The sequence below is a fragment of the Piliocolobus tephrosceles genome, chromosome 9 (assembly GCF_002776525.5).
Source record: "Piliocolobus tephrosceles isolate RC106 chromosome 9, ASM277652v3, whole genome shotgun sequence".
Classification (NCBI taxonomy): Eukaryota; Metazoa; Chordata; class Mammalia; order Primates; family Cercopithecidae; genus Piliocolobus; species Piliocolobus tephrosceles.
The window spans coordinates 102,621,716-102,632,386 of record NC_045442.1 but is presented as its reverse complement, the minus strand read 5'-3'; the positions used below and the strand labels follow the sequence as shown (position 1 = coordinate 102,632,386).

General features: G+C 43.3%; 1 pseudogene across 1 annotated transcript; it reads right to left on the bottom strand.

Annotated features, from left to right (window-relative positions):
• Positions 1-4,361: 4,361 nt before the first annotated feature.
• Positions 4,362-4,810, bottom strand: LOC111528047 (annotated as a pseudogene). Its single transcript, XR_002726847.1, has one exon. The product of XR_002726847.1 is annotated as a 40S ribosomal protein S12 pseudogene (transcript).
• Between the last annotated feature and the right edge of the window lie 5,861 nt (positions 4,811-10,671).

The window sequence follows — 10,671 nt, the reverse complement described above, 5'->3', positions numbered from 1 at the left end:
AAAAAAAAAAAAAAAAAAAAAAAAAAAAAAAAAGAATAATGATGCTGATGCTGAGGGAAAAAAGGACCTATTTATTTATTTATTTATTTTTTTGAGACGGAGTCCCGCTCTGTCGCCCAGGCTGGAGTGTAGTGGCCGGATCTCAGCTCACTGCAAGCTGCGCCTCCCGGGTTCACGCCATTCTCCTGCCTCAGCCTCCCGAGTAGCTGGGACTACAGGCGCCCGCCACCTCGCCCGGCTAGTTTTTTGTATTTTTTTTTTTAGTAGAGACGGGGTTTCACCGTGTTAGCCAGGATGGTCTCGATCTCCTGACCTCGCGATCCGCCCGTCTCGGCCTCCCAAATTGCTGGGATTACAGGCTTGAGCCACCGCGCCCGGCCAGGACTTATTTATTAAGGTGAGAATTTAAATGTAGATAATTATGAAAATGGCTGGGAGAATTCTTTCCCTTGCCACGTTGAATGCCATCAGTTTTAAAACCAGAAAAACTGCACAGCCCTCCAATCAGAACCCAACACGGGAGTCTGTTTTAAGTAACAATGACTGTCATTCAAGAAACTAGATGGGAGATTTCCCTTTTAGGTAAAAATTTGTCAGTTGATTTTTTAAAGAAATTCTTGCAGTGAAAGAATCATTTCTCCGTGTCTCAGATGGAATGTGGCTCTCGAAGATTTTGGCTTCTGAATTATTCAAGGGTCAAAAATTTACTACAAGGTTGTCCTGATTACTTATTTTTTGTAAATTCTTTGTTATTGTACCCTTGTTCAAGCCTAAAGATACAAAAATCTAAAGGCCAGCTATTCATCTAATTATAGCCTTCACAAAATAATAGATACAAATAAAGAGGTTTCTTGTTGTTCATTTATGCACAAGAAACCTCTTTATTTGTATCTATTATTTTGTAGTTTTCTGCTATGCAAATGGCATAAATCAGAAGTTTTTATTTCACAATTGGTGGCAAGTCTGCAAAGTCGCCCAAATTGTGATGCAGTTGTCTGCCGATCCTAAGCAGAGGAAACAGCTTCTGCTTTCATTCAAATCCTGGGCCCAGCTATTTGCAATAGAAAAGCTAAGTTGGATGTGGGGGTGGGATGGAGGTGACAGAAGGCAGAGAAATGGGAAAAATGCAAACCTGTAGTTCAGGTTAAAATGGGTTTCCAGCTTCTTTTGGCATTTTGTGTCATTTATGCCTCACAGTTTGAAAAGCAACAACCACCCCTGCGGGTGCCCCTCCCCCAGGCCTGGATTTTTTTTTTTTTTTTTTTTTGGTCATCTGAGTCATTCAGAATTGTGGGGCAGAAAACACAAAAACAGAATGAGAAATGCTGTTTGCCATGAGCACGCAACTTTTATAACTGTTTTCGGTCTTGAAAGAAGGTTCCTTCCTTTTCTCCTTCCGAAGACTCAAAAAGAAAAAAGAAACTCAAGAAAATACTTCTGTCTTTACGATAAAAGGTCTCATGTCCTGTCTGTCCCTGGCAGCCGGAAAGAACATAGTTGCTGGCTGAGAAGTCAGAGGTGACTTAGGGAGAGAAGCGCAGCCCCAGAGCGGAAAAGCTGGCGATCTGTAGGGGATAACATGGTCTCCACTGAACCAAGGCTTGGGGCAGGAGCGGAGTGGGGAGGGAGGGGACCTGATCGACCTTGTCCTTGGGAGTCTCAGGAATGTGAAGGAACAACCCCCTTCAAAAGTGTTTTGTACCAACTAGTGTCCCAGATACTTAGAAATATTTTCTTCTTCCTCCTCGCCTTGCTTCCTGGGAGTTGTAGGTGGGAGAAGATAATACGGATAACGCACTGGAGGCTTGCTAAGGTTGACCAAGCAAGTTAACTCCGAACTTCACAGCATCAAATGCAAAACAGGGGGGTGAGTTGGCAGGTGAGTGGAGGAAGGGGACCCACAGTTGTGTATTTTTGGTTCTTTGTGAGGAAGATGGCATGACCACAGGAAGAGAAAAGTGTTGACCACCACTCAATAGAAAACTCTCCTGTGTTAGTAGGAGACACTTGAAACGTGGTTGAAAATGTACAAGGAAACATTTCTAAGTGCTTTGCTTTGCTTTTCCTTTAAACTTTTTGGCCTTCTCTGTCCATTCAACCTTGGTTATTAAAATTTATTCTCTGATATTTCATCCTATAGCTTCTTTTTTAGATATGAACATAGGAAACTCAATCATTTGTCTGTATCCCTACAGAAGACTTTTTTTTTTTGAAGCTGGAGTCTCGCTCTGTTGCCCAGGCTGGAGTGCAGTGGCGCGATCTTGGCTCACTACAATCTCCACCTCCCGGGTTCAACTGATTCTCCCGCCTCAGCCTCCCAAGTAGCCGTGACTAGAGGTGCCTGCCACCATGCCTGGCAAATTTTTATATTTGTAGTAGAGACGGGGTTTCACCATGTTGGCCAGGCTGGTTTCAAATTCCTGAACTCAAGTGATCCACCTGCCTTGGCCTCCCAAAGTGCTGGGATTCCAGGCTTGAGCCACCATGCCCCGCCAACATTAGACAATCAAAATTGTCAGAAGTGCTTGAATAGAGCGACTCCATATTGAATAGAGACTGGGTAAAATGAGGCTGACACCTACTGCGCTGCATTCCTAGAAATAAAGTCTTTCTAAGAAATAAAGACTTTCTAAGTCACAGGATGAGATAGGAGGTTGGCACAAAGTACAGGTCACAAAGACCTTACTGATAAAAGGATGCGGTAAAGAAGGTGGCCAAAACCCACCCAAACCATGCCGGAGAGAAAAGTGACCTCTGGTCGTCCTCACTGCTCATTATACGCCAATTACAACGCATTAGCATGCTAAAAGACACTCCCAGCAGTGCCATGACAGTTTACAGATGCCAAGGCAATGTCTACCTTATATAGTCTAAAAAGGGGAGGAACTCTCAGTTCTGGGACTAGCCCACACCTTTCCGGGAAAACTCATTAATTATCCACTCCTTGTTTAGCATACAATCAAAAAACAACCATAAAAATAGCCAACCAGCAGCCCTCGGGGCTGCTTTGCCTATGGGGTAGCCATTCTTTTATTTCTTTACTTTTTTAATAAACTTGCTTTTCACTTTACTCTGGGTTTGCCTTGAATTCTTTCTTGAGAGAGATCCAAGAACCCTCTCTTGGGGTCTAGTTTGGGATCCCTTTCCAGAAACAGAATTGCAGTACCCCACATGGCAAGCATTTAACAAACGCCTGTTGAATGAATGGGTGAAAAATTAGTAACTCAATGTACCATCAATAAACAATTAGAGGAAGTCTTGAAAATATTTTAAGTGGGGTGTGGTGGTTCATGCCTGTCATCCCAGCACTTTGGGAGACCTGATGTGGGAGGAGCACTTGAGTCCAGTAGTTCCAGGCTGCAGTGAGCTATGATCACATCAGTGAACTCCAGAGTAAGACCCTGTCAACAAAAAAGAAAAGAAAGAGAAAGTATTTTAGTTATGGTGGTAAAAGAATTGACTTTCGAAGGAAGGAAGGAAGGAAGGAAGGAAGGAAGGAAGGAAGGAAGGAAGGAAGGAAGGAAGGAAAGGGGAAAAGAAGAAAGGGAGGGAAGGAGGGATGGAAGAAGGGAGGGAAGAAGGAAGGAAGGAAGGAAGGATTTTAATTATGGTGGTAAAATAATTGACTCTTCTTCCGCCTCCACACAACCTGCGACCAGCAGCTGGTGCCCAGCATGCACATTTATCACTACCAGCACCAGAGGTAAGAGATGCTATGGCTGGAGCTGCAGAAAGAGCCTCCTGAGGAGCTGGACTCTGCAGATGAGAATGAAAGCAGTGACTTTATGGTGTACAAGTGTCCAGGCCGGGCCCCGAACAGGGAGATTGTGGTGTGCAACCCTCTCTTTGACCACTTCTCGCTGTTGGTGCTTCTGCTGGGCCCACACTCGCTGGGCTCACACTCTCTGCCCCACTGAAGTGACCCCCAAGGCTGCAAGACACCCACCTTCTCCATGAGTGGGGGAGAGGCAGGGCCCACGCTTCTCATTACAAAAATAAGTTCTGACACTCTGAGTACTTGTGGCTGGACGGGGGAGGCATTGGGCCCGGGGATCTCTTGCCAGGGAGACACCCCCCTGCAACTTTGTGCTAGGGAATCTTCTGCCCTCCTTGTGTCTCTTCTTTCTAGTCTGGACCTTCAAACTGGAGGGGGTGAGGAGAACCGTAAAGCCCAGGCATCGATGGGGAATTCTGGAGACAAAAGCTAATTAAAGTTCATTTCCTGTGGGGAGAAAAATTCTAGACATAAACCTAATGTAAAGAAACACATAAAATGTTATTGGAGGACAAAAGACAAGTCAAGTCGAATAAGCACACATATCATGTTTTTGGATGGTAAGAATAAATATTGTGAAAGTCAATTTTTTTCTTTTCTTTCTTTTTTTTTTTTTGTGAGCCAAAGATTTATTTATTCATTTCTTGCATTTGAAGTACTCTTCGATAACATCCTTGGCCTGAGACTCCTTTCCATGGTCCTTAACTACTACACAACTGCAACCAACCACTTTACAGGGTTTCCCCTCTTTGTCAGTTTTACAGAGGCCTACCCATTCTCCTAGTTTCTTGTTGTCATCAACCTTAATTAGGTTGATTTGGTGTTCAGCATAAAGGGCCTCCACCAACTTGACATACATAGGCTCATCACAGTTGGATGCAAGCACACAAAGATGGGCTTGGTGCTTGTCTAAGGCTTTGGCAGCTTCGGGAATTCCACGTGCTAGGCCATCGTGGATGAGGGTGGTCTTCAGCACCTCTTTAAAGCAGTATTAACGTCCATTACACCTCCAGCAGTAATGCCCTCCTCGGCCATGGCGGTAGGTTAAGGGTGAAGCGGAATCTTGAACGCACCCAAGCCTTTGCCTCCGCATGACTCGGTGGCGGCAGGGAAAGAGCAATATTTTCCTTTTCTAAGTCATCTATTAATTCAGTGCAAGCTCATGAAAAATTACAAAGGGATTGTGTTAGTCTATTTTAGTCCATTTTATGTTGCTATACAACACCACAGACTGGGTAATTTATAATAAAGAGAAATTAGTTTGGCTCGTAGTTCTGGAGGCCGGGAAGTCCAAGAGCATGGTGCCAGCATTTGGTGAGAGCCTTGGTGCTGCATCATCCCATGGTAGGAGTTGGAAGGACAAGAGAGAGAGGGCTAGAGTAAGACAGGGAAGGTGACCGAAATGTATTCTTTTATCAGGAATCCAATCTTGAGAACTAACCCACTCCTGCCATAAGGTCATTAATTCGTGTATGTAGGTAGTGCCCTCATGACCTAATCACCTCTTACAGGGCTCATCTCTCAACATTGCTGCATTGGGCATTAAGTTTCCAACACATGAACTTTGGGGGCCACATTCAGACCGTAACAGGGATATTTTATGAAATCTGACAAGCCAATCTGCTAGTTTATATAGAATGGAAAATACACAGATTAATAAAATAGATTTAAATTTTTTTTTTTCTCTAGAGACAGAGTCTTGCTTTGTCACACAGGTGGCAGTGCAGTGGCATTATCATAGCTCCCTGCAGCCACTGGGCTCAACCAGTCCTCCTGCTTCACCCTCCCAAGTAGCTGGAACTATCGGCATACACCACCACATCTGGCTAATTAAAAATTTTATTTTTATTTTTTTTTGGTAGAGGCAGGGTCTTACTATGTTGCTCAGGCTGGTGTCAAACTTCTGGCCTCAAGTGATCCTCCTGCCTTAGCCTCCCAAAGAACTGGGATTATAGGCCACCTCACCTGGCCAATAAAAAAGATTGTTGGCACAACTTCTTTTAAAATTTGAATTTGTTGCCAACAATAAAAATTTGAGCTGGGTGGAGTGGCTCACGCCTGTAATCTCAGCACTTTGGGAGGCTGAGGTGAGTGGATCACAAGATCAGGAGTTCAAGACCAGCCTGACCAACACGGTGAAACCCCATCTCTACTAAAAATACAAAAATTAGCTGGTGTGGTGGCGTGTGCGTGTAATCCCAGCTACACAGGAGGCTGAGGCAGGAGAATTGCTTGAACCGGGGAGGCAGAGCTTGCAGTGGGCAGAGATCACGCCACTGCACTCCAGCCTGGGTGACAGAGTGAGACTCCATCTCAAAAAAAATAATAAAAAATTCAGGTTTAATGCAGTGATATAAATAAAATATGATCAACAGTCTTGGATAAAATATTTGCAAGCTACATGATACATGATTGATAAAGATTATTATTCATAATATGTCAGGAGCTCATATAAATAAAGGAAAAAAGGCAGAAAGATGGATAAAAATGGAAACAGTCAAGTGATTCACTTAAACCAATCTACATGTGAAAACATTCTTAATCTCATTAGTAAACAGTGAACACAGATCAAAGTAAGGAAGATAGATTATTTTTCACCCATTAGCTGGGCAGTTAAAAAAAATTCTGTTGCATTCCATGTTGGAGGAGTATGCACTGGTATAGCCTTTTGAAGACTGATTTGGCAGTGTTTATTAAAAGAAAAATATCCATTTTTTTTTGCATTACCACTTCCACTTCTGTATTTTCTGTCCAAGAGAATTCTTTGCACATGTACAAAGGTATACAGGTCAAAAGAGGCATGGATAAAAATTTTCAATGCAGCATTGTTTATAATTGCAAAATTTTTTCAATTTAAATGTCCATCATTAGGGAAACAAATTGTGCTATTTCCAACACTACGTAGCATTATGTAGCAGTAAGAGAGAATAAGGTAAGTGGCTGGGCACGGTGGCTCACGCCTGTAATCCCAGCACTTTGGGAGGCCGAAGTGGGCACATTACTTGAGGTCAAGAGTTTGAGAACAGCATGATCAACATGGTGAAAGCCCATCTCTACAAAAACACAAAAAACTAGCCAGACATGGTGGTGTGGGTCTGTAATCCCAGCTACTTGGGAGGCTGAGGTAGGAGAATTGCTTAAACTTGGAGGAAAAGGTTGCAGTGAGCTGAGATCGCGCCACTGCACTCCAACCTGAGTGAACCAAAAAATAAAAAATAAATAAATAAATAAATAAAAAATAAAATTAAAAAAGAGAGAGAGAGACAGACTAAGGTAGACCTGTAGAGACTAAGGTAGACCTACAGTGATCTACTCATCTCAGCCTCATCACTTGAGGTCAGGAGTTTGAGACCAGCCTGGCCAACATGGTGAAACCCTGTTTCTACAAAAATGCAAAAAACAAGTCAGGTGTAGTGGCGCATGCCTGTAATCCCAGCTACTCAGGAGGCCAAGGCAGAAGAATCGCTTGAACTTGCAGGGTGAAGGTTGTAGTGAGCTGAGATCACACCACTGCACTCCAACCTGGGCAACCAAAAAAAAAAAAAAGAGTGAGAGAGAGGCTAAGGTAGACCTATGGTATGGAATCATAAGACATATTTTTATGTGACAAAGTACACATTGCTCAATATGTTCAGTTTAATGCTATTTATATACCTCCCCTGTGTGTGTCTGTGGTCTGTATGTATGGATTCACATGTACAACTGCATAGAAAAAAAGCCTAAAATTTACATACCAAACTGTTAATAGTGCGTTCCTTGTGGGGGTGTGTTGTGATTGGGGCCGCGGGAGGGAGGAGGTAAAAGTGGCTCTTTTTTGTAGTCAATATACTTCTGTATTGTATGAAAATTTAAAATAATATATTCATTCTTAGTTAAGCCATTAAACATTGTTTGTAAAAACCAGTCTATCAAGAGCTGATTCATTTTTCATAAAGAAGGCATTTTACCCAAATTTAGTTAATGTAAAAAGGTTTAATGCAGTGAAATAAGTAAAATATGACAAACAGTCTCAGGTAAAATATTTGCAAGCTACATGATTGATAAAGATTATTATTCATAGTATGTAAGGAGCTCATACATATAAATAAGGGGAAAAGGCAGAAAGATCGAGAAAAATGGAAACAGTCAAGTGAATTCAGGAAGTCATCATCATCGTGATAAATGGAGTCTTTTTTGGCCTCCTTTTCTGGAAGGATTTATTTTCTTAAACACTACAATCTGGCATCCCCCTTCGCCCAGCCATCCCACCCCGGGGCCCTTCTCCCTTTTTAATTTCAGTAAGAAAAGCTCCTAGGAGATGTATTAACAGTTTCTTTTTTTTTTTTTTTTTTTGAGACGGAGCCTTGCTCTGTCGCCCAGGCTGGAGTGCAGTGGCGCCGTCTGGGCTCACTGCAAGCTCCGCCTCGAGGGTTCACGCCATACTCCTGCCTCAGCCTCCCGAGTAGCTAGCTGGGAATACAAGCACTCCCCACCACGCCCGACTAATTTTTTGTATTTTTAGTAGAGATGGGGTTTCACCGTGTTAGCCAGGATGGTCTCGATGTCCTGACCTCGTGATCCGCCCGCCTCGGCCTCCCAAAGTGCTGGGATTACAGGCATGAGCCACCGCGCCCGGCCCTATTAATAGTTTCTGAAGCGGTGGAAGGATCAGGGAGTGAGGACAGTCTTCAATCCTTGACCCATAACTCCCATTTAGCTACGGATTTACGTCCTGGCTACCCAAGCTGAGATTTTAAAACTCTTAAGTTCTTCCCCCTCCACTGCTCTCCTCAAGGTGACATAATCATACAAAGAGGTCAGCTAGGAAAAGGATTTAGGTAACTCACACCAGGATAGTTAGTTCCTGCATGATTGAAATCTGGCTAGTTGGATTTCATTCAAAGGTAATGACCACATTTCCTTTAAAATAAATTGGCAAAACGTTACATTTGGTGGCTTGGTGCATAAATCAACATCTGACACCCCCTTTTCCCCAAAATGGATAATGCTCACAAAATGAGACACATTTGTAAGCCTCTTGGGTATCTTTGTTTGAATGACCCTTTTTTTTCCTCCTGACCTGTACTCTCCACACTGTATATCAAAACCCAGACTTTATTCCTTTTCCCCCTTCCCACCCCTTTAAGAAATTTATTTGTGCTTCACTCATTTCATGTAACCCCCTGCTTCTGTGCCCGAAGCAGAAGAAAGAGTTTAGTGTCTAAAAAATAGCCCTTGAGCAAGACAGCTCCTGTACAAACTCCCATCTCCTCTGCCAGCCCAAGGAGTGTTTCTCTTACAGTTTACACAAGAAGTCGTTAAAAAACAAAGAGTGAGCTGATCTGATATCCAATAAAGTCACATTAGATTTACTTCCTCGTGAAAATGCTTACCCAATAGCCTTTCCAATGAATTTCTAAATGAACACTTTTGCTGGAGTCTGTATGTGTGTATATGTGCACATGTAAGAGAGAAACTTCCTTCAAACATGTTGAAATACCTGTTATGGTTTTAGGGGATTTGTGTACAGATGCAATGTGGTATCAATTGTATATTACAGAGAAGACCATTTTTATTACCTTCAAATGAAGACCTATGCAGTGGATATCTCTGCCGACTTAAAAGGGAGAAGCTGAGGCAAAACTGATATAAGTAGAGATATAATTTGGGCCAAGCTTGAGGATTGCAACCCGGGAGCATGGATTCAAGTTGCCTTGAATATATACTCTGGTTAGCAGCAGTTACGAGCAGGCTTTTAAAGGCAAAAAAAGGGGGACAGGGCCTGGTGAGGTGGCTCATGCCTGTAATCCCAGCACTCTGAGAGGCCGAGGTGGGCGGATCATGAGGTCAAGAGATCGACACCATCTTGGCCAACATGGTGAAACCCCATCTCTACTAAAAATACAAAAATTAACTGGATGTGGTGGTGTATGCCTGTATCCCAGCTATTTGGGAGGCTGAGGTAGGAGAATCACTTGAACCCAGTGGGGTGGAGGTTGCAGTGAGCTAAGATTGCACCACTGCACTCCAGCCTCGTTGACAGGGCGCAACTCCGTCTCAAAAAAAAAAAAAAAAAAAAAAAAGGAGGCGTGGACAGGGAGTAGCCTGATATGAAGTTGCTTGGTTGCTTGTCAGGAATTCTCATTGGTTCAGGTTCACAGAAATAACATTGATTTGTGATTGACTCTATATTGTGAGGGATGGATGGATTAACCTGTCCAGTGCAGCAGCATTAGGTTAATGTATAGCTACTTGGGGCAATAGCAAGCTGTTTCAAGAGATGAATACATAGTTCAAAGTGGGGAGCAAAATATGATTGCTGTCTCATTTTAATGTCTCTCCAGGCTTGATAATTAAAATGACTTGTATTCCTCAGATAAAACTTCTCATCTCTTACTATTTTGTCTGAATCAGATTATTCCTCCCTTTCAGGATTTACTACTCTGGCATTTGTATAATTCTGGTGGGTCAGTCAACTAATGGCTTGCAATCAACAACACTCCCACCACAGGGTGGACATGAGACCCAGGCAGCTCAGACAAAAACCTGTTTCAGAGACTGATGTGGATGATGAGAGAAAGTGTTCTTTCCAGGGAAGACGTAAACCCACAGTCATTGGAGGTCATCTTTTTTACCACTGGGTAGAGTCTGCCTGAGAACAACATCAACACAGAGGAAAGTAGAACCAAGAGATGGATGGATGGATGGGTGGATGGATGGACGGACGGACGGACAGACGGATGGATGGATGGTGGATGGAGGAATGGCTGGAAAGGGATGGATGGAGAGGGGGATGGATGGAGGAGGGATGGTTGGAGGGAGGGATGGATGGAGGGAGGGATGGATGGAGGGAGGGATAGATGGAGGGAGGAATGGATGGAGGGAGGGAGGGATGGATGGATGAAGGGAGGGATGGA